Source organism: Pinus tabuliformis, chromosome 6 (assembly GCF_031772625.1).
Source record: "Pinus tabuliformis cultivar Carrire ecotype Pingquan chromosome 6, CPIR1, whole genome shotgun sequence".
In the NCBI taxonomy this organism is placed as follows: Eukaryota; Viridiplantae; Streptophyta; class Pinopsida; order Pinales; family Pinaceae; genus Pinus; species Pinus tabuliformis.
In genome coordinates this window covers 831,312,805-831,334,737 of record NC_142292.1, presented here as the reverse complement: position 1 = coordinate 831,334,737, position 21,933 = coordinate 831,312,805, and the positions used below count along the sequence as shown (strand labels likewise).

General features: G+C 39.1%; 1 pseudogene; it reads left to right on the top strand.

The window, feature by feature from the left end:
- The first annotated feature begins 276 nt into the window (after positions 1 to 276).
- LOC149261408 (plasma membrane ATPase 3-like) lies at positions 277 to 4,005 on the top strand (annotated as a pseudogene).
- The last annotated feature ends 17,928 nt before the right edge of the window (positions 4,006 to 21,933 follow it).

The window sequence follows — 21,933 nt, the reverse complement described above, 5'->3', positions numbered from 1 at the left end:
GGTGTTGTTGTCACTCCAGATTTCTTTGCTGGATAGGCCAAGCAAGCAGACTTAGCATACTTCATGTTATGTGATACATTGATCACTGGATTGCAAATAGAGCTCGGTCATGCATTGACCGCTGGATAGGCCAAGCATGCAGACTTAGCAATCCTCAGCTCAAGTGTTTGGTGATTGGAATATCGAAGCAAATAGAGCTCAGTGATGCATTGATCGCTGGATTGCATGTGTGTATCTTGTGGGTGCCGGGACGGTGAGTAAACCCGATTTGCGGAAATGGGTGACAAGGCTGCGACTCTGGAAGCCATTAAAAAAGAAGCTGTGGATTTGGTAAGGAGGACTTGAATGCCTTTTGAGTCTTTTACCAAGTGTTTCTGTGGAGCTTTGAGATTGATTTTGTGAAGTTTGTTAATGCAGGAAAATATTCCCATTGAGGAGGTTTTTGAGTATATTCAGATACAACAAGCTCAAAGAGAAAAAGGTAAGGGTAGCTTTGACATATTTCTAATTTTGAACTCAGTTCCGGAGTTGAGCTGGGATTTGAGATCTACGGGAAATTGAATTTCTAAGGCTGTTTGAGCCTTGAGGTATGCAGAGTAAAGCAAATTCTTTGGTTCTACTGTGAAGCGATTTCTTTCACGGTTAGAGATATGAACAGGCACAATGTAATTTCCATGGCTTATATCGTTCTTTAAAATAAATACATTTTCTTAGCTTGGTCGGGCTTATACTGTAACATCAAATCTTTAGGCTACAGGAAAGTATATTGCCTAGGCTTCCGATGAGGGATCCTTTGTCATAGCTTATGCCAAGAGGTTCATGCACTTGGGGTTTATGCGGAGTACTTGAACATTGTCAAGAATTGATTAAATTTAACTCCATGACGTAAGCATCATACACTTCTAATTCCCCTCGTTGATTCTATTATAAAGCAGCTATCAAGCTTCATTGCTAATATCATGTAATTAGTTCTATATATTTTGTCGGCACAGTCGCTGCACTCATCATTTTTCTATCTCAGGTTCTTCGTCTCTTTGAAGTCTCAGTCATTACTAGTGATTTGTCTTTCTCTTTGGTAAAACAACTGTTGATATACTGCTAATGCCATATTTTCTCTGTTTTTGAAAAATCTTGGCTATTTACACCACAAATATCATGTTGTTACTTTTATATGTTCTATTTTTTTTTTCTATGGTGTTTTCTTCTCTGCAAGGGCTTTTCCTAGTCGGGCCTACAATGTGTACATTCAGTTTATCAAACATGTCTGTTTGCCTGTCTTGACTCTTCAACATGCTTGGATAATATAGCCCCATTGATCAATCCATGAACTAAACACATATGTTTAAAGTGTGGCCATTCCTTCTGATAATTGTATTTTTTTGGAAAATTGGTCATGGTTATTCTTTTGTTTTTTCATCATTAATAATATTTGCTAGTACTGTTGCTAATTTTGTGTTTTCTGTGTTTGTTTGATAGTAAATAGTAGTGTGGCATTTGGTCTCTCCCATTGGATATCGTTCCCCTCTATTGTATTTTTAGTAGTTCACAGTATTACTTCATCCTTATGGTTCCTGTGCATATTATCGGAAAAGAAGATGGCTTCTTGTTCTACCGTGTCACAATATTTCTCTCTTGTAGCCAGTATCAGTCAGGGCATACCCTATCCGCTCTTTTTAGTTGAGGCTTTAATCATGTAAATTGTATCTTTGCAGGGAAAACCTCCTGACTGGCAAGATTTTGGTGGTATTCTAACATTGCTTGTTATAAACTCTACCATAAGTTTCATAGAGGAAAACAATGCTGGCAATGCTGCTGCAGCACTGATGACTCGGCTGGCTCCAAAGAGCAAGGTCTGTTCACTATCTTTTGTATGAGTGGCAGCCCCGATATTTTCAGTTTTCTATCCTTGGTTTTGCGGGGAAGCATGCAATTGGATGTTCAGAATCCTCTTAAGATCATGGGTGCTGCAGTTTTAAATTCCTTAGTCAATGACTTAAGACTTTGAACTTAACAGGTTCTCAGAGATGGACAATGGAGTGAAGAAGATGCAGCAGTGCTTGTTCCTGGTGACATAATCAACATCAAACTTAGAGATATTGTTCCTGCGGATGCGCGTCTTCTTGAAGGAGATCCTTTAAAGATTGATCAGGTCTTAATCCAATCCTTTTCTTTACTTCTTATTTCTGATTACAAGTGCTGGAATTTTCGGTATGCTTTTATATGGTTTCTGGGATTAACTTCGACTGTTTTGGTACTTTTCCTGAGCCACGTTTTATGACAATATTTTTGAATGTGTGTAGTCTGCCCTCAGTGGTGAGTCATTACCAGTAACAAAGGGTCCTGGCGATGGGGTTTATTCTGGCTCTACTTGCAAACAGGGTGAACTTGAATGTGTTGTCATTGCTACTGGGGTCCATACCTTTTTTGGTAAACCAGCACATATTGTCGACAGTACAAACCAAGTTGGCCACTTCCAAAAGGTTGGTATTTATTCTGGACTTCTAATTCTTTTTTTGTCCTTTCTCTTATTTCATAAATACATAATTTTTGGTGATACTGCACTTGTACCAAATTGCCTAGTTAGGGTCCGTGCTAATATTGGATGATCCAGTACTGTTAGTTTCCTTCAAACAAGTATCAATTACTAATTGTTGTCATGAATAGGTTTTCATGAAAGGATATGACAAGGATGTTCTTGTCCTGATGGCTGCAAGAGCATCCAGAACAGAGAATCAAGATGCCATTGATGTGGCAATTGTTGGGATGCTTACGGATCCTAAGGAGGCAAGTATTTTTTTTATGTCATCATATTAAATTTTAGTTGATAAGCAGGCCTATGCTTATTTTACTGATTTGTATCTTTTGTTGTGGGTTTTAACATCCATGGATCTAAAAGGTGCGGGCAGCCATTCAAGAGGTCCATTTTCTTCCTTTTAATCCAACTGATAAGAGGAAATCTCTCACTTATATTGACAATGAAGGGAAAATGCGTCGAGTTAGTAAACATGCTCCAGAGCAGGTATTGTTCTTTGGAACTTTGACCTTCTTCATTAGACTTGGTAATGGGCTGTATTGTTTAGAAAGTGCTTCGAAACTTATTTGTACACGTTCTATTAAAACTGAAATGACCAAATACTTTCTGCTAGATTCTTAACCTCGCACATAATAAGCCACAAATTGACTGGCGAGTTCATACAGTTATTGACAAGTTTGCTGAATGAGGACTTCGCTCTCTTGCAGTTGCATATCAGGTTAATAATATGGCTTATTTTGCTTTATCCGTGGGCTGAATCTTCCCAGTAAGTTCTTCTTGTTGATTATGTATATCTTTATAGCTATCTCAAAATGTTTGCAGGAAGTTCCAAAGGGCAGGAAGGAGAGTCCAGGAGGACCCTGGCATTTTATTGGATTGATGCCTCTTTTTGATCCCCCACGCCATGACAGTGCTGAAACAATCACAAGGGCTCTTAATCTTGGTGTAAATGTCAAAATGATCACAGGTATGGTGAGGTTATGGTGTCATCAGTTTCACTACTATTTTTGTAATGCAGCGAGCCGACATTTAACTATTTACTTGCAAATGTTCATCAGGAGATCAATTGGCTATTGCCAAGGAGACAGGTCGCCGACTGGACATGGGTACAAACATGTATCCATCATCCTCTTTACTAGGTCAGGACAAAGATGAATCAATTGCAGCTTCGCCAGTTGATGAACTGATAGAGAAGGCTGATGGTTTTGCTGGTGTTTTCCCTGGTGAGCAACAATTATCTTTTACTTTTGTGTTTTTTCAGATACTTTTATTTTTTCATTTCCTTAATTAGTGTTTGATTCCATATCCTTCCTGATTTTGACTGGTCATTGCAGAGCATAAGTACGAGATTGTTAAACGATTGCAGGCTAAAGAAGGCAGACATAGGAATTGTTGTTGCTGATGCAACAAGAAGTGCTTCTGACATAGTCCAGTCAACAAACTGGCCCCATAGCTATTTTGTTACTATGTAATATTTGCATCCATTGTGAAATGATTTACAGCTGAGAGTACCTGCCTGCCTTGAGCGACTTATATGAATTACTGGTTTTAAGGTTTAAAGATCGATTTATATGAATTATTGGTTTTAAGATTTAAAGATATTTTTCAGTCTAGGCAATTAATTTTTCAGTCAAGATTGAACATAATGTTTATTTGTGGTTGAGCATTATTGAAAGGGCTGAATTCGATCACTTTGTATCTCCAAACCCTGTTCCTAAATGATTTTGTGCATTTCTGTTTAGCATCTTCATTCAAATAAAGCTTCTTTAAGTTCATAATCGTTCTTGTCATACCTGGACAGATGGATGCAAATGGTCGCTGCTCTGCAGCATGTAGGCCAGTCAAGAAACTGGCCCCATAGCTATTTTGTTACTATGTAATATTTGCATCCACTGTGAAATGATTTACGGCTGAGAGTACCTGCCTGCCTTGAGCGACTTATATGAATTACTTATTTGTGGTTCAGTCCATTTATTCCTTGACCTCTGCCTCCCATCCTCTCCAGACTTGGGACAATTTCCGCCAGGCCAACTTTTCCAAGTTCTGCAATTCCCTGCAGACCCCGGCAGGGACTACCGCCACGGCAGTGGCTCCTTGTTAAATAAAAACTACCATTCTTATTATTATTATAGTAATAATAATAATAGTAGTAGTAGTTTTTATTATAATTATTATAATAAAAACTATTATAAAAACTACTACTATTATTATTAATTATAATAAATAGTTTTTATTAATTATAATAAAAATTAATAAAAACTATTTATTATAATTAATAATAATAGTAGTAGTTTTTATAATAGTTTTTATTATAATAATTATAATAAAAACTACTACTACTATTATTATTATTACTATAATAATAATAATAATAAGAATGGTAGTTTTTATTTAATAATGATAATAGTAGTTTTTATTTAATAATAATAATAATAATAGTTTTTATTTATTATTATTAACTATTATTCATAATTAAATAAAACTTAAAAGGATAATAATAAATATTATTAATCAAGCCGACCTTCATTTCATCCTTAAATCAACTCACCTCATAACTATTTAAATCTCTTAGTTAAGCTCTTCTACTATCAACATTCAAGAAGTCCTGATGATGGATCCCTGTTGGGATTTGAAACATTGACGAAAAATGGTTTTTGCTGTGGGTTCTCCGGTAACTAAGTCAAAACAATGTTTGTTTGGCAGTGCAATTTACATATCCCAAGAGGGTTTTCTCTGCGTAAATGATAAACCATTGTGTTAATGTGTGCATACAATTTTTTCAGTGTTCCTCATCATTTCATTAATATTTGGAAGAATCTTGAATGTAAGAATTTTTACTTATGCCCCTGTAATTTCAGATTTCAGTGTTACTTTATGCCTATTAAAAGCCCCATTATTTGTTTCTATTTCCCTATTAAAACTGCTAATACATTAATGGAAGGCATTGAAAACACAATTGTTGCAGAGATCACATATTTATAGAAATGTAGTGGTAAAAACACTTACAATCAACATGAAGTGTTCCATCACCGAAAGGAAATATTAGTAAATTAAGATCAACAAAGGTAAAATGAAGCTACCGTATTGCAAGGATTAGATTAACAAGAGAATGATAGAACAAGACTACCTCTATGAAATTGCAAATGCAAGCTAGGAAAAAGCACTCAAAAATACCATGGAAATACTCATTTCCTTGAAATAAAAAGTAACACATGTCAAGTAGTATGTGATACCAAAGAAATCCAAGTAAACAAGCATATACAACTAGATGATTTAGCAGGTAAGAAGGAGTATGTACGCCATAAATTTGTATTTCTCAAAGTGATGGGAGATTTAGGATTATGTGCAGGTAGGTAAATGATATGTCTAAGATGGAAGCTGAGAATCATGCGAAGACTCAGACTAACGCTCTCATTTATCTCTCAAAGTCTCTTTCTATCCTAGTGATTCTAGCTATCCTAGTTATTCTAGAGTGGTTCTATGGGATAGTTATTATCTAGTGAGTGATATAGTGAGGTGGGTAGTGATGTTAGCAATCAAAGTAGAAGGTATAAGTGAATATTGAATCTACACCAATGATGCTTAGCAAGCTACTAGCTGAGATTCTTCTAACTTTGTATTTGTTCATGTTCTAATCTCTTCTGATTATGCCTTTGTAGTAGCTATGAGGAAAACGCTATACAAATCCTTTCTCGCTTAATCAGTACCTTAAATATAATGCCCCTATTATGTAGAATAGGGTGGGTGATTCCTTTTCTCTCTTTAGTTGGTTAGTAAATCGAACTTTGGAGAGAGAAAATTCACTATCAACTGAATCTTTCGAATTTAGAAAAGGGAGATTGACCTCCTCATTTCTTGTTTCTTTTTCTAATGGATAAGTGGTATGGTTTGATAGCACTAATTAAGGAGAGGTGTATGAGAAAATGGATACGCTAGAAAAAAACATTTATTGGTGCATTAATAATATCTTTTTACATAAACTATTGTCAGTAAAATGGTCATGGAAAGGATGCATTTCTTTTTTGTGATGAGATGGATGTCCTCACGTAGCACAAACAAGTGTTAGGACTACTTTACAATCAACATAGTAGAACTATGATGGTGTTGATTCTTTGTGCACCAATATTCCTATGAGGCTCAAGGTTTTTTCATTTGTATGCATGGGGCATCCTTTAGAAAGAAGGTATGATATGGGATTTGTTAATGCCTAAATCTACCTTAGGCTGAAGGAAGGTAGGTCTAGGGTAACATCAAACCATGCTTAACCTGGTAGCTAGCCCTACCAGGTCGGGAGAGGGCTCTCTCCTTGTCAATCTCAGAAGAATATGGTCAATAGAGCTTGAGATGACTAATGTAAAGACTGATTTTAGGCTAGGTATGTGCTCAGAGGAGTTTGATTGAATTTAATTTTGGTTTTGCTGGCTCAAATGTGAAAGGCAGATTTGGGTCCGGGGAATGGACACAGTCTTACAGAGATCTCTATGGGGCGAGGTAGGCAAATGGTTTAGTACTTCAAATTGAGTGATATGGAGAGATTTTATACTGGTGAGGAGTTGGAGAGGGCATGAAAGTCTCAGGGATCCTCTTAAAACAGTTGAAAACATAAATAACTAAACAAACCCTAGGTAGAGCATTGCAACATCAATGAATTCTCCCTTTATCCTTGATTCATTTAGTTAAGCTGAACAGAAAGAGATGATGGCATACATAAACACATGTAAACTTGCATTACAAAATGGAAAAAAAAAATACCAAATCAAGTTGCCACAAGAATCCCACAAAGTGCTGCAAACCCTGGTCTATTCCTTTGCCAAACTGCCGAAATGAATGTACAATAATTCTCAAAGCATTCACAAGAGTCCAACCTTTACCAATGACTGAAAAACCACTAGATATAGGCAAAAAACAACTCATTCTAGGCTTTATGGGTCGAATTAATGAGTTTAGGAGCTATTTCAACAAGATCTAAACTAAGAACTGAAAAGTAGGCAGTGGAACAGCTTGCCTCTAAAACCTAGGAAACTGATTCATTCTGTTGCAAACTACCTTTTCATGATGTATCTACCTCCATGAGTGAAATTTTAGCATATTTACATCATAATCTATCAAGTTACATCAAATTACATCATGATTTTTACTATTAGAGAGGGAAAAGTCAAACTGAGAAAAAACTAGGCGAAAAACAGAGTTTTTTGGCCAAAATGACAAAATATCATCCTGTGCACCGCGCTGATATCCCTGTGCGCCGCACTACTTTGGAGCTAATTGTGGAGGCTTTCCCGTGCACCAAATTTTCTCCAAGTGAGCTTTTTGGAAAGGTCTGCATGTCTATTTTCCAAAACAAGTGGAATTTTTAAATTTGGTGTCCATTTTCCTCTCCAAAAATGAGTTCTCCCAACGCTGCTTCCTGTGTGGCCAAAAAGGGGTAGAAAGGGCATTTTTGAGGTGTTTTTGACCCTTTTGGAAGCTCAAAACTTGACAAAATTTCCTGGCCATGTGTGAGCATGCATATTTTTCCCGAGGAATCCAAAAATTCTAAGTTTTCCTCCAAAGGAGGTCCCTAGCAAAAGCACGCGCTAGGTGGCACAACGCACCAGGCAGAAAAACTTTTTTTTTGGTCCAAAAATTCAAAATTTGCAAAAAGTATCCCAAATTTCTTGAAATTTGGGCTGAGTGTCCTTCATCAAGTGTTGTGTTGGGCTAAGGAAGCCTCAGCCAAGATCTAAAGTCTATCTTTCTCTTTTCTCTTCCTCAATGCTTTCCTCAACTTGGCCTTCAAAGTCCTAATTCTCGCTTTGCAACTTTTGTTTCTTGCCAAGTAGTGGTAGGCCATGTGCCTCAACATCTTTTTCTCTCTGTTGGCCTTCTCCAACATCTTTTCCAAGTGCATGTTTATCCTCTCAAGCCAAGATTCACGATCAGCTTCAATTTCTTGTTCAAGTGGTGTCAACTTGACTTTCCTCCTCTTGGCAGTGTGCCGGTTTTATCTTATATTTTGGAGCTCCATGATGGTTTGTTGATCCTCTAATTGTTTGTTCCTCTACTCCGGATATTTGATTATCCACTTGGCTCTTTCCAAGTTGAGAGACAAGTGATGAATGTCATGTTGCTGCTCCTAAATGATCTCCTTGAGCTTTGAGCTTTGGGAGCCCAAATCAGTGTCATCATTCTGAATGAGAATGAAATATGCCTCTTGACCTCCTGAAGGTCCCTCATCATGCAATGGATGCTTACCCTTGTCTTGTACTTGCTTTTTTGATGAAGGAAACGAGACCCCTTCCACCCCGGGTGGAGATAGTACTCGTTTTGCTGCTGCAAACAATCTCCTTGTGCCCTTTTGGTAAGTGAAAAACACTGGCACACTAGTGGTTTGAGTCTCATGCACATCTTGCTGATGTGAAGGTTCTCCTGCCTCATGAAAAATTGATGGGGGCACTTGAGGACCTGTAAAGACCTCATGTGAAATGAAATCCTCCCATGAAACATTCAGTAAACTAAGCTGATGCAAAACCACAATTTTGATTAGTGCAAAGTGATAGATGCTGTTATACTGCTGATGAGGAGGCTTCCTTTGCACCAATGTGGTCATCTTCTCAATATTCTGGCAAATGAAATAGGGGAGGTTCATCATCCTCACCCTAGTGAAATGCATCAACAATCTGATATGATAGGTGTATAAGCGAGAAAATCTACCCTCACAGCTAAAATATTTGATTATGAGTTTCATTAGGGGAGCATATGTGTACTATAGGTACTTGAAAGGGAAGACCCTACTGACATGCCTCTGAAAACCAACCTTAATATAAGGCTCATAATTATCTATGTCCACCAGTTTCCCCTTATTCCACTCTTCACCTACATTCGGAATACTAGTTGCTTGAGAAATAGCCTTAGGTGTCAAGATGAATGTCACACCTGCCAAATTGACCTGGCCATTGTGAAGATGGAGCACAAAAAGTCTGGCAAGCTCATGGTGGTATTTGACTCTTTCCACCATCTCACAAAATTGATAACAAGATTGATGTTGGAAGCATGTCACAGCAAGAGGGCAAGCCAATAGCTCAGTAAGTGAAGTAGGCTCCTCCTGATTGTGTTTTCCACTCTTGTGAGGTCTCCTTGGTGCATGAATTTCTTTGGAGGAGTCACTGATTGTTTCCTCATTTTTGTCATAAGAAGAATCTGACTCCATGTTTGCCAATGCTTGAGTTTTCTTAGATGAGTATGAAGAGATTTTAGAGTGACAATAGGTATTTGCTGCTAAAAGATAGGGATTGATGATAAGGACTATGAAGGGACTATATATGAGGGGGTTTGGGATAAGTGAAGGTAGGGATTAGGGTTGGTAGTTTTAGAGGTATGGGGAATAGGTATATGTGAGTGGAATATGGAAGGATAAAAGAGGTGAATGAAATGTAGTGAGGGAGTGAAAATGGTAGGGGTGGGTTTTAGATAGCAAAAATAGTGATTTGTAAACCCTAGGCAATTTTTTCAACAAACTATGCAAGGAACTAGGGTTTAATTATTTCCCTATTGAAACACCATAAACACTAAAACAAACTCATGCATTGGCCATATGGGAGTGTTGATTTACTTGTGCAATGAGGAATTTACGATTTTGGGAGCTTTGGAGGAAGATTTGGATGATTTTCGGCCTTGAAGACTAGTGCGCTGCGCCACTCTGGTGCATCGCGCTAGTTAAAAATTTCAACATAGACTGTGCTCTGTGTGCGCTGCGCTGGCCAGGTGCACTGCGCTTGCAAATTTTCACTGTATGGATGCAAAATCACTCCCTTGGCTCAAAAACACGATTTGTGCTTGCTCTCCTCTCCTTTAGCATACAAATGAGCTTCTTTGGCATGAAAACACTTTATATACCAATGGTTTTAATTTTTCACTCATGAAAACCCATTTTGCTAATGTTTGTCTTTCATTTGCTTTTTTAAAACTCTGTTTTGGGCAGTTTGTCTTACTTTTTGCCTTTGATGGACTAAATGCTTTGACATTTTGTTTCTTTTGCAGGAACTGGAGTTGTAGAGGCTTGGCAAGGTGACCAGGGTTGCCTCTTGAAATTATTACATATAGAAAACATGAAATTACATGAGATTTTATACATAAAACATAAAAAACTCTGTTTTTCCTCAAAATAGGGTTTTGAGGAAAAATCAATCACCGAGCAAGTGATTATTGAAATTTTTGTTGCTGAGACTTTAGTTGACCTCCTCATGCGCCTTCTGACCATTATTGAGTGTTTTCAAGACCTTATTGATGAAACCCTAGACCTAATGAGACCTAAAACCCTAAAAATGACTCTTGCAGATTTAAGGACAAAAAATGACTGCAAATGACCTAAATGTATGAAAATGGGCCAGCAGGTAAAGAACATGAGGGAAAATGTATAATATACCACTACCATCAGATGATCCATGACCCTAATGGAATGAATATGATTAGATGAGACACCTAACATGCAATGCAACAAGAGAATTTGATCATTGATGGAGGGATGAAGATACCGACACTAACAGGAGTAGCCATGAACATGTTGATAGGATAAATTTCCTATAGCAACAATTTTATAGTATGTTGCGTGCCAAAGAATGCCATTAATATTTGCAAGGAAAATAAATAGAGATAATGTTGGAGCCTCCAAAAAATATTCATAAAACAAAATTCCATAATTACATTACCAATTTGGAGAGAAGCCTTAGGGTGTAAATATTTTGGACGAGAATGCTCTGCTCGTTGGTGATGAGCAACAAATAAAAATATTCCATTTGTTTGTACACATAGCGAACATTCTTCGCCTCAACATGTTTTTTTTTCCCACTTCCAACTACCACCTTAGGAAAAGCAACTGACAACCCTTCAATCCTAATTCTAGTCGTATCCACATGAGGATGTCCCTACCTATTACTGTTGTTAGTGAGATGGTCTCAGAAAGGATGTAGTTCTTTTTGGTGATGAGATGGATGTCCTCACGTAGCACAAATACGTGTTAGGACTACTTTACAAATCAATAGGGAAGAACTATGATGGTGTTGATTCTATGTGCACCAAGATGCCTATGAGGCTCAAGGTTTTTTCATTTGTATGTATGTGGCTTCCGTTAGAAGGAAGGTATGATATGGGAGTAGTCATGAGCATGATGATAGGACCAATTTCCTTAACAATAATTTTCTGGTATGTTGGGTGTCACAAAATGTCAGTAACCTTCGCAAGAAAAATAAAAACAGATAATGTTGAAGCCTCCAACAAATAGTCATAAAACAAAATGCCATAATTACATTACTAGTTTGGAGAGAAGGCTCAGGGTGTAAAGATTTTGGAGGAGATTGCTTTGCTCATTGGTGATGAGAAAAAAATATAGAGATTCCATTGGTTGGTATACATAACAAACATTCTTTGTATCAACATGTTTTTTGTTTCTAATTCTAGTCATATCCACATGAGGACGACCCTGCTTGTTACCACTGTTAGTAATATGGTCATGGAAAGGATGCATTTCTTTTTTGTGATGAGATGAATGTCCTCACATAAAAAAAATATGTGTTAGGACTTCTTTACAATCAACAAGGAAGACCTATGATGGTGTTGATTCTATTTGCACCCATATGCCTATGAGTGTTACACTAAAAAATGTCACCTTGACTACTTACAGTTAGTATGGCTCAATTCAACAGTCATGCTACCCTCTTAGGCAAGTCTCATGCCTCTGTTATCCATCTCAAACTCAAAGAAGAGAGAAAGTCTTGTAAAAACTATGTTTATCTCTGGGGTCGCAGGTTCTCTCTAGCCTTACCTGCGGGGACGCTGACCATGTTCACAAAATCTGCGTCCATGGACGCTCTGTATGTTAAGGGACAGGTGCGTCCCTCTGTAAAAGGCAAAATGCGCGAGTTTTATCTTGAAAAAGTTACTTGTGGTTACTTCTAGAACATTCTAGAGGTCGGTTTGATGAAATGGATGCGCCTCCAGTTGGTTCATGTATCTCTATTAAGGGGGAACTTATCCCATCAATAAGGGAGCTATCCCACCCAAAGAGGGGGATGATCCCATTGATAGTGGACCTGAATAACCTCTTTAATTGCACTATAAATAAAGGCATTGAGCCAGAAGGAGAAGAGGTTGAAGCTATACATTTTCTTTGGGTAAATGCTGCAGGATTTAGGTCTTCCATTAGAGCCTTTGTGAGGAGAGATTGTCTTCACTTGATTCTACTTGGGAGAGGGTGAGCTTTGTCAAAGTAGAGGAAAACCCTTGATGGACCCTGGGAGGAACTTGCACAACACCAAGGCCAGGTTGTAAGAGTTTCTTTGTTTCGTTATTAATACAAACTGGTTTATTTTTCTCAATAGCTTGTGTTAATGAGTTATTTCATGTGTTCCTTGGTCTGCATGTTGAATATATGTTTTATTATATGAAATGCAAGTGCTTGGTAATTGTTTGATTGTTTGTGGTTGCAGGAATTGACTTGAAGGAGGAGCTCATCCGGATCGTCAAGAACGGACTTCAACAACAGCGTTTTGGAATAAGGTAAGCCTAAACACTTGTAGTTTTCATGTTGTAAAAGGTGTATTTAGAGAAAGATCACTCCATTTTGTCTTGTTTGTCATTAGAACGTCTTAGACTTCTAGGAAGGTCAGTCGTGTCCGCACCCTTGACAGATTCCGTGTGACAAATTGGCGACTCCACTGGGGAATCCATTAATGAGAGAGTCTTTTCCTTTATATGAACTTTGCTTTGAGAAAATCATTTTTATTTTCTGGTTTTTGACTGTGAGAATTAGTATTTGGGTGGCTTAGCTTTAGATTTAGTTAGATTTGGTTTTTCTTCATTTTCCCAGAAGGACGCAGTCTCTGAGTACTGCACAGTGCGTCTTTGGACGCGCTGTTGCCGTCCGCACAGAGCGGGGCCGCACCTGTGACAACGGGTTGCCTGCGTCTTCCTGTAAAACTTAAGAAAATTCCATTTTTGCTTCAAATTACTTTTATATTTTGTTTTTCCTTAGTGTTTTCTGCCCAGATCCTTTAGTACCCTGTCAAGAATTTTCACCTAAACTTGTTTTGTGAGCTTTGAGTGTTTTAGTGGTTTTCAACGAAGTTTCGACCTAGGGTTTGATTTTTGGAAAGGCTTTGTAGTGACTTTGATAGTAGAAAGTTGTCCAACCTTAGATCTCTCTGGTTAGTCAACCTTCTTAGAAGTCGGGCCTGTCGTAAAGTCTCCTTTTGTGAGCAACTTTCCATTTGAGTTGTTTTGGGTCAAATTTCGAATTACTTGTTTATGAAGTATTGATTTCCATTTTACAAAAAGAACAAAAAGATTAGAGTTTTGTTTTGGCTAGTTTTTGATTCTGCAATAAGCTAGTCCTTGATTTGATTGTGATCAAGTAAAACACCTTAGAAATAATCATTGTTAGTTTTGGCCTCGTTAAGATTGCTTAGAGTAAATTTGCCTTTAGTTTGCTTATGAGTGCATTTTCATAGATTTTAAGAGTTGTTAAGATTGATTTTTTGGTTACATTAGATTTACTTGCTTTATTAAAAGAAAAATACAAAAACGTCTTCTTAAAAAGTCTTGTTTCAAGTAGCTTTTTGTTTTCAAAAGAAGAAAAGAGTTTTTTCGTGCATGTAAAGAGAAGTTATGTTTTTATGCTTGGAAAAGAAAAACGAATTGTTTCTTTGATTTTCTTCAATTAAGAAGTTGCTTTTACAAAGATTGCATTCTCTCAACTTTTTAGTTAAGCAATTCATCGAAAAAGTAAAGTAGTGGATAAATCATTCTAGGTGCATTTTGTAGTGGTTTCGAGTCGGGTCAACACACCACTAGTTTCACTTCCATCACCTTTTGACTTAAGAAACAACCTTAAAAGTAACGCTTAAATTAAAATCAATCTAGTAATCTTTATTTTTCTAGGGCTCTGAAGCACCAACATAGCTTAGGCTAGGGTCTTGGAGTAGGTGAGTACTTAACTCTCCAAGACTACAAAACCAAACAGATAGTCTATCTTGAGTAGAACAAATCCAATTGTTTCAGTTACATTCTGGGAAAGCTCCTCTTAAAGGAGAAACACGAGCTTGTGTCCGAACCAGTGAGGGGATCATTCCTCCCTCGTTGGGAACGACGCCAGGCAGTACGTATTACAAACGGTAAACCTTGGATTAACCATTGTCGAGGAGCCAGGGGTCACTTATCGGTAAACCTTGGATTGTTGTCAAGGAGCCGGTAAGGGGATTGGAGCTTGCTACTCTGCCCTTGCGTGCTGTCGGAGTTTAGACTGTTCCCCCAGGTGTAATTGTTGTGATTGGTAACCTTAGTGGCCATAATATCTAGGATTCTACCCAAGGTGACGGTGGAGGGAAGGTCCCACTGTACCTGGAGCAGACGTCGGTTATACTCACTTGGATTTTCTGGGGGGTTCGCTTCACTTCGAGACGGTTAAAGTGGAGGAACTTGGTCCAGTCTATTCATTAAGCAGGTTGCCGGGGTAACTGTTCCACCCACTATTTCTGTACTGAATCCTGCGAGGTTGGGCCTAATCACCAACTAGCGTTTTTGGTCCGGAAGACTACTGTTTGTGTGTGGTTTGACGCTCTAGATTATTTAGGCGTGTGCTTCAAATTTGATTGGTTCTTTAGAAGACTTTAGGTGGTTTGATTTGAAATTTTTTACTTTGTTTTCGTGTGTTGTAGTTAAAATCTTTAATTGTGGCGGAATTACCGAGAAGGTCCCGTCGAATTGCGGGCCAGTCTCCTGAAGTTGTTTCTGTGGCGGGCGGCTTAATCACTAAGTCTGGGTTAGGTTTTTCGATCTGTAGTGGATCGGAACCAGGAGCTGAGGTTGATGGGTTAGAGTGAGAACATGCCACAACTGTCAAGTGTTTGATCGAAAGATGCGCGCTCCACCTGCTCCTCTCCACCCTATAATTGCCGCTGGTCCATTCGCCAAATGGGGCATTGACTTTATTACTTGTAACCCTCACTTGGCCGGGGGGCATGCGTACATCATCCTCGCGGTTGATTATTTTACAAAATGGGCCGAGGCGATGCCTACATTCGACGCAAGCGGCAAGACAGCTGCAGTTTTCGTATTCAGTCATATCATAACTAGGTTTGGTGTCCCACAAGCAATCATTACTGACCATGGGAGCCATTTTCGAAACGTCATGATGACTGAGCTTACAAGCCAGCTTGGTTTGCGCCACGATAGCTCTACTCCTTATTATCCGCAAGCCAACGGTTTGGTTGAGTCAATCAACAAAGTTCTAGTCATCATGATTCGACGGATCATTGGTATCCATCGAACGAATTGGCATAACATGTTATTTTCGGCGCTATGGGCATATCGAACTTCAGTGAAAAATTCAACAGGTTTCACCCCTTTCCAGCTAGTTTATGGCTTAGAAGCCGTGTTACCTATTGAATGCGAAATCCCATCACTTCAAATGGCTGTCGAATTAATTCCAGCTACTTCCGAAGAGGAGAAACGGTTATTATACTTGGCTAAATTAGATGAGACTCGACGTGACGCTACTTTAGCTATCGAGACTCACGCGAAACGAATGAAAGCTCAGTACGATAAAAATGTAACCCCTCGAAGTTTTTCGGAAGGAGACCTAGTACTATTATATGATCAAGCTAACGATAAGCTAGGTGCCGGAAAATTCGTTCCCATGTGGCATGGGCCCTACATTGTAAAGCGAAAGTTAGCAAAAGGGGCTTATGAGTTAGTTGATTTTGATGGGGACTCTTTGGGTAAACCCAGAAATGGACTTTACCTAAAGAGGTATTATGCTTAAAATGATGGGTATGGAGAAATTTTTAGATAGGTTAGATTTTCTTTCTAGCTAGCAAGTGTGTTAGTTTAGTCAGTGTGTTTAGCTTAGGAAGTGTGGTTTTTCGTCATTATTCTGGCTTATCTTGGTTTTACTCTTGATATTGTAGATGTCGACGCCTCTCCAAACATACATTGGATTTGCTGATGGTGCTTGTCGTAGTACACGGAATGTCTCTTCCGCAGCTTGGGTTATCTATTCGCCCTCTGACGAGTTAGTTTCTATGCATGGGGTAAGCCTCGGTCAAACAACAAATAACATTGCAGAATACAGTGCAGTGGTTGAATTATTATCCAAATCTATTTCATTTGGAATTCGACGTTTGATAGTGAGGTTAGATTCTGAACTTGTTGTATTACAGCTTAATAGAGTTTATGCCATTAGAAATCCTGTGTTATTAAGGTTGTTTTTGAGAGTGCGTCTCTTGGAACGTGAATTTGATTACATTGAATATCAACATATTCCAAGGTCTTTGAATACATTAGCAGATGCAATTGCTTCTCGAATGTTGGACAGACATTTACGATAATCATGCAAGTAAATTTAAAAACATTTTATCACATATGTTAAACAAGATAAGCCGGTAATAGTGATATATATAGATAGAAGTGTGTCAAAAAATATATACATCGTCTTCGATCATAGGTTTAAAACACCTTATGATCGGCAAAATGATAGTACAAAAAGTCAAAAATGTCACATGTGACTACAAAAGTGACTAGTCAATCACTGGTGGTGCTCTCTGTACGACACCACTGCGCGGGCTACCTTACGCACAAATCTCCTAAACGGTCCAGGGACCGCGACTACGAAGCGCTGAAGCCTGATAGGAATGTCATCCATAGTAGTCTCAGGTATATCTGCCGTGAGACGCTCTAGATCATGCTCCAACTCAGCTAGTACTTCTGCTGTCGCATCCTGTGGGGCCGGTACCGGTGCAGCTGGATGTAGTCTATCATAAGGCCGGAGGTTGGCTGGACGCTGTGGACCAACATCTGCATTTTGAAAGATTTACTATTAGTTTTGAGACGATATATATAAAAAATACAAAAAATACATAACTAGAAAACTTGTGAAAATAAAAAGTACCTCTGTCGTCCCATTGTTCTCCCTGTGGAAGAACCATGTCCGGATCACCTCTGAAATCCATTCCGGCATACGGAAAGTCCTGTATCACAAAAAGCTGGCCCTCTAACCAGTCAAAATAACTATCTGAGAATCGAACTACTGTCGCGCCCTCGTCAGGATGCCGGGCCATCACCGCAACCCATCGTATCAGCTTTGGCTGCTGGGGACCCAAGATATCAACAGTGAGTTGCTGAGGGATCAGCATTGGAATTCTCTCCAAGGCAAAGCTCACGACTATAGGCCCATATCCAAAAGTCTTTAGTCGTCCGTTCTTTGCCTTGGTCAGTTGGCTCTTCATATGAGCCGACACAGCTTCACACCAGTTGAAAATGGTGCCTTGGTAACAGTCAATTGCCATCCGCATTTGGGATCCGGAAGCAATGTGTAAAGCGGCCGCGCCGCAAATTCTGGTAACCGTGAACGCTATGACTTTGAGTTCCGGCAGAGTGATGTGTTTTATCTCTATGCCTTTTGAATGGTGAGCCCCAGGTGTGCACCAATTCTCGCGGAGACTATCAAGGGATTGGCCACCCGGCCTAGTCCCCGCAAGACTGAGTTGCTCACCTCTGTTTGGCAAGCCAGTGAGAAAGTATACATTCGAGGGCTCTATCTCGAGCTGGTGCCCTCCTATGTAAAAGCATTGTTCTTGTACGTTCCATCGCTCAACCAGCCATTCCAAAAATCTTACCTGGCCCCTCATGCCCGGTATGGTCCAATATTTGTATAATCCGCATGCTCTTAGGGCATCCAGGGAAGGTTGATGATTTATTGCAGCTTCATCTTCCTCTACATGCTCTCTTTCTCTCCAGTCTAACATGATTAATGCCCTGCATATCAAAAATAGCAATTAGAAATTAATTTGGGAATTTTTGGTGGTTTTTTGAGAGAGTTGGGGTTTTGAAATGCGCGTTTCTCGGAGGACGCACCCCGGCTTTGTAGCACAGGGCGCCCGGACGCAGCTGGCCTGAAGGCGGGCTGCGTCTTCCGACCGTTTTCCCGAATGAGAAAAAGTCGGGGGACGCAGGTCACCCGAAGGGCACCTGCGTCCGCCGAGAGGCGCATTCCAAAACCAAAACCCCCCAAAAAATGAAACTAAAACCTAAAAATTGATTCTAAACGGATAGAAATGCAGAGTAGGATGTGTAAAATACCTGGATGAGACGGCGTTCGATTCCAACGGTCAGATTTTCCGCAGCGACCACGGGAAGTTTCTTGTCAAAAGCTCCTTTTTCAACCTCAACAGTGAAACGGTAAAAATGACATGGTAAAAGGTCTTTTTATAGGTTTTTTGGATGAATTAGTTCATTTTTTACCATGAAAAGATGTTTTTGAATGTATTTTTGCCTATTTTAAACAGGTATGAGTAATGTGTCGCTTTTGTGCAGGACAAAGGGATTTCGAGGGAAATTGTAATTTTTCACAAACAAAATTTCAGAGTCATCTTTTAAGCCCTTTTCTGACTCCTAAAACATGAAAAGATCGCCGAGTGTTTCTTTTTCACTCGTTAAAACGGAATTAAAAGACGGTCCCCTTTTAGCTCTTTTCTGACCGCAAAATCAGGAAAAGATTGCCGGGTTTTTGTCGTTTCGAACTCGATAAGGAAATAAAACGACGTGTCTTTGATCGCTTTTTACTTTTCAGATTAACGACACTATTATGAAAGTACTCCTTGGTCACAAGATCAAGCGGTTCCCCCAGGTATTATTTTATACTTTTTTCGGGCTTGAGGGACACAAATATACGAAAAAGTTCAACGTGGAGTCTCCTTTAGTTTTTTCAGACTCTCTAAAATTGAAAAACGCCGAGTTTCTCCTATACTGGGCTCGTTAAACTTTTACAGTAGAGGACCTGTTCAATTACAAACAGGAACGAACCACTCCTTCCTAGGGTTCGAATTTAAACTAGGTTGGACTCGTCCGAAGGATGAGCTTATAATCAAGCATATGTTATCCTCCTCAAGCTTGTTAAAAATAAAGAGGTACTTGCCAGAAATGGTGGGGGAAAAAAGAGAAGAATGAACCTATTTGTCACCTTTTGTCTCAGAAGAAACTTTATTACCGCTCTTGAACACGACACTTTTCATTCACCTGGGTTGGGAAATCTTTTACCTCACAGTTGACCAAATCACTTTGAAAGTCTTTAACCGGGTTCCAGGGGTTAACTTTGAGTTATACGTCACCAAGCCATCTGTTGTGTCGTTATGTGTTCAAGAGGTCTGCAAGAAAAAACTTTCATCTGCAAAATACTTGTCATCCATTTGACCATCCCTGAGTCAGTCCTTACAGCAACATTTCTTCAACTTGAACAATGATTTCGTGTTGCAGGCTTGCCTGCAACGGGTCGCTTTCTATCGACATCGACACATTATCTAGAAAGATGACTTAGGAATCGACAGTACCTTGAAGTCTGCATGCATCAATGGCAGGTTTCTCGCCTTTGATGTCAGTTTACATCATTGACTTTCGATCAGAGGATTCCGTGAAGTGTTCGACATCAAAACATCTATTCACATTTCACGGGTTGTGCTTGGTACTTTGAGAACCATTGACATTACTGGTGGTTTCTCTCACGCTTGTTAACAGTTTACATCATTGACTGGTAATCAAGTGGTTTCTACCATGTTCGACATCGAATCATTTAATCACATGGCTAGAATCGTGCCAATTCGGGAAGTAGAAGTGAAGACCCTGGATCTAGTTTCTACCATCCAGGCTGCGAGGAGTTTTGTATTCATTATCTATGTAGACTAATCATAAACAGATGGCTGCGTCCATACTGTGTCTACAAAAGTCTATAAAAATGATGTACTGCAAGATCATTCCTGTATCAGAATAGTTAGTCCATTAGTTAAAGTTTTGAATCTGAGTATGGGAATGCCTACCTCAGTGATGATATAATCTTATCCATGTATTTTGTGTTGAAAATTGCAGGTTCCAACCAGGCCATCCACAAGGCAATCCTTGAAATGATAAAGCGCTTCACCCTTCCTAGAATTACAAAACCCTATTCTATTCCAGGCTTCGCACTTTAGGGGGCAATCTGTTACACTAAAAAATGTCACCTTGACTACTTACAGTTAGTATGGCTCAATTCAACAGTCATGCTACCCTCTTAGGCAAGTCTCATGCCTCTGTTATCCATCTCAAACTCAAAGAAGAGAGAAAGTCTTGTAAAAACTATGTTTATCTCTGGGGTCGCAGGTTCTCTCTAGCCTTACCTGCGGGGACGCTGACCATGTTCACAAAATCTGCGTCCATGGACGCTCTGTATGTTAAGGGACAGGTGCGTCCCTCTGTAAAAGGCAAAATGCGCGAGTTTTATCTTGAAAAAGTTACTTGTGGTTACTTCTAGAACATTCTAGAGGTCGGTTTGATGAAATGGATGCGCCTCCAGTTGGTTCATGTATCTCTATTAAGGGGGAACTTATCCCATCAATAAGGGAGCTATCCCACCCAAAGAGGGGGATGATCCCATTGATAGTGGACCTGAATAACCTCTTTAATTGCACTATAAATAAAGGCATTGAGCCAGAAGGAGAAGAGGTTGAAGCTATACATTTTCTTTGGGTAAATGCTGCAGGATTTAGGTCTTCCATTAGAGCCTTTGTGAGGAGAGATTGTCTTCACTTGATTCTACTTGGGAGAGGGTGAGCTTTGTCAAAGTAGAGGAAAACCCTTGATGGACCCTGGGAGGAACTTGCACAACACCAAGGCCAGGTTGTAAGAGTTTCTTTGTTTCGTTATTAATACAAACTGGTTTATTTTTCTCAATAGCTTGTGTTAATGAGTTATTTCATGTGTTCCTTGGTCTGCATGTTGAATATATGTTTTATTATATGAAATGCAAGTGCTTGGTAATTGTTTGATTGTTTGTGGTTGCAGGAATTGACTTGAAGGAGGAGCTCATCCGGATCGTCAAGAACGGACTTCAACAACAGCGTTTTGGAATAAGGTAAGCCTAAACACTTGTAGTTTTCATGTTGTAAAAGGTGTATTTAGAGAAAGATCACTCCATTTTGTCTTGTTTGTCATTAGAACGTCTTAGACTTCTAGGAAGGTCAGTCGTGTCCGCACCCTTGACAGATTCCGTGTGACAATGAGGCTCAAGGTTTTTTCATTTATACATATGGGTCCTCCTTTAGAAGGAAGGTATTATATGGGAGTAGTCATGAGCATGCTGATAGGACCAATTTACTATAGAAATTATTATTTGGTATTTTGGGTGCCACAAAATGTAATTAACCTTCGAAAGAAAAATAAATAAAGATAATGTTGGAGCCTCCAATAAATATTCATAAAAAAATGCCATATTTACATTACTAGTTTGGAGAGAAGCCTTAGGGTGTAAATATTTTGGAGGATATTTCTCTTCTCATTGGTGATGAACAACAAATATAAAGATTCCATTGGCTAGTATACATAGCGGACATTCTCTGTCTCAA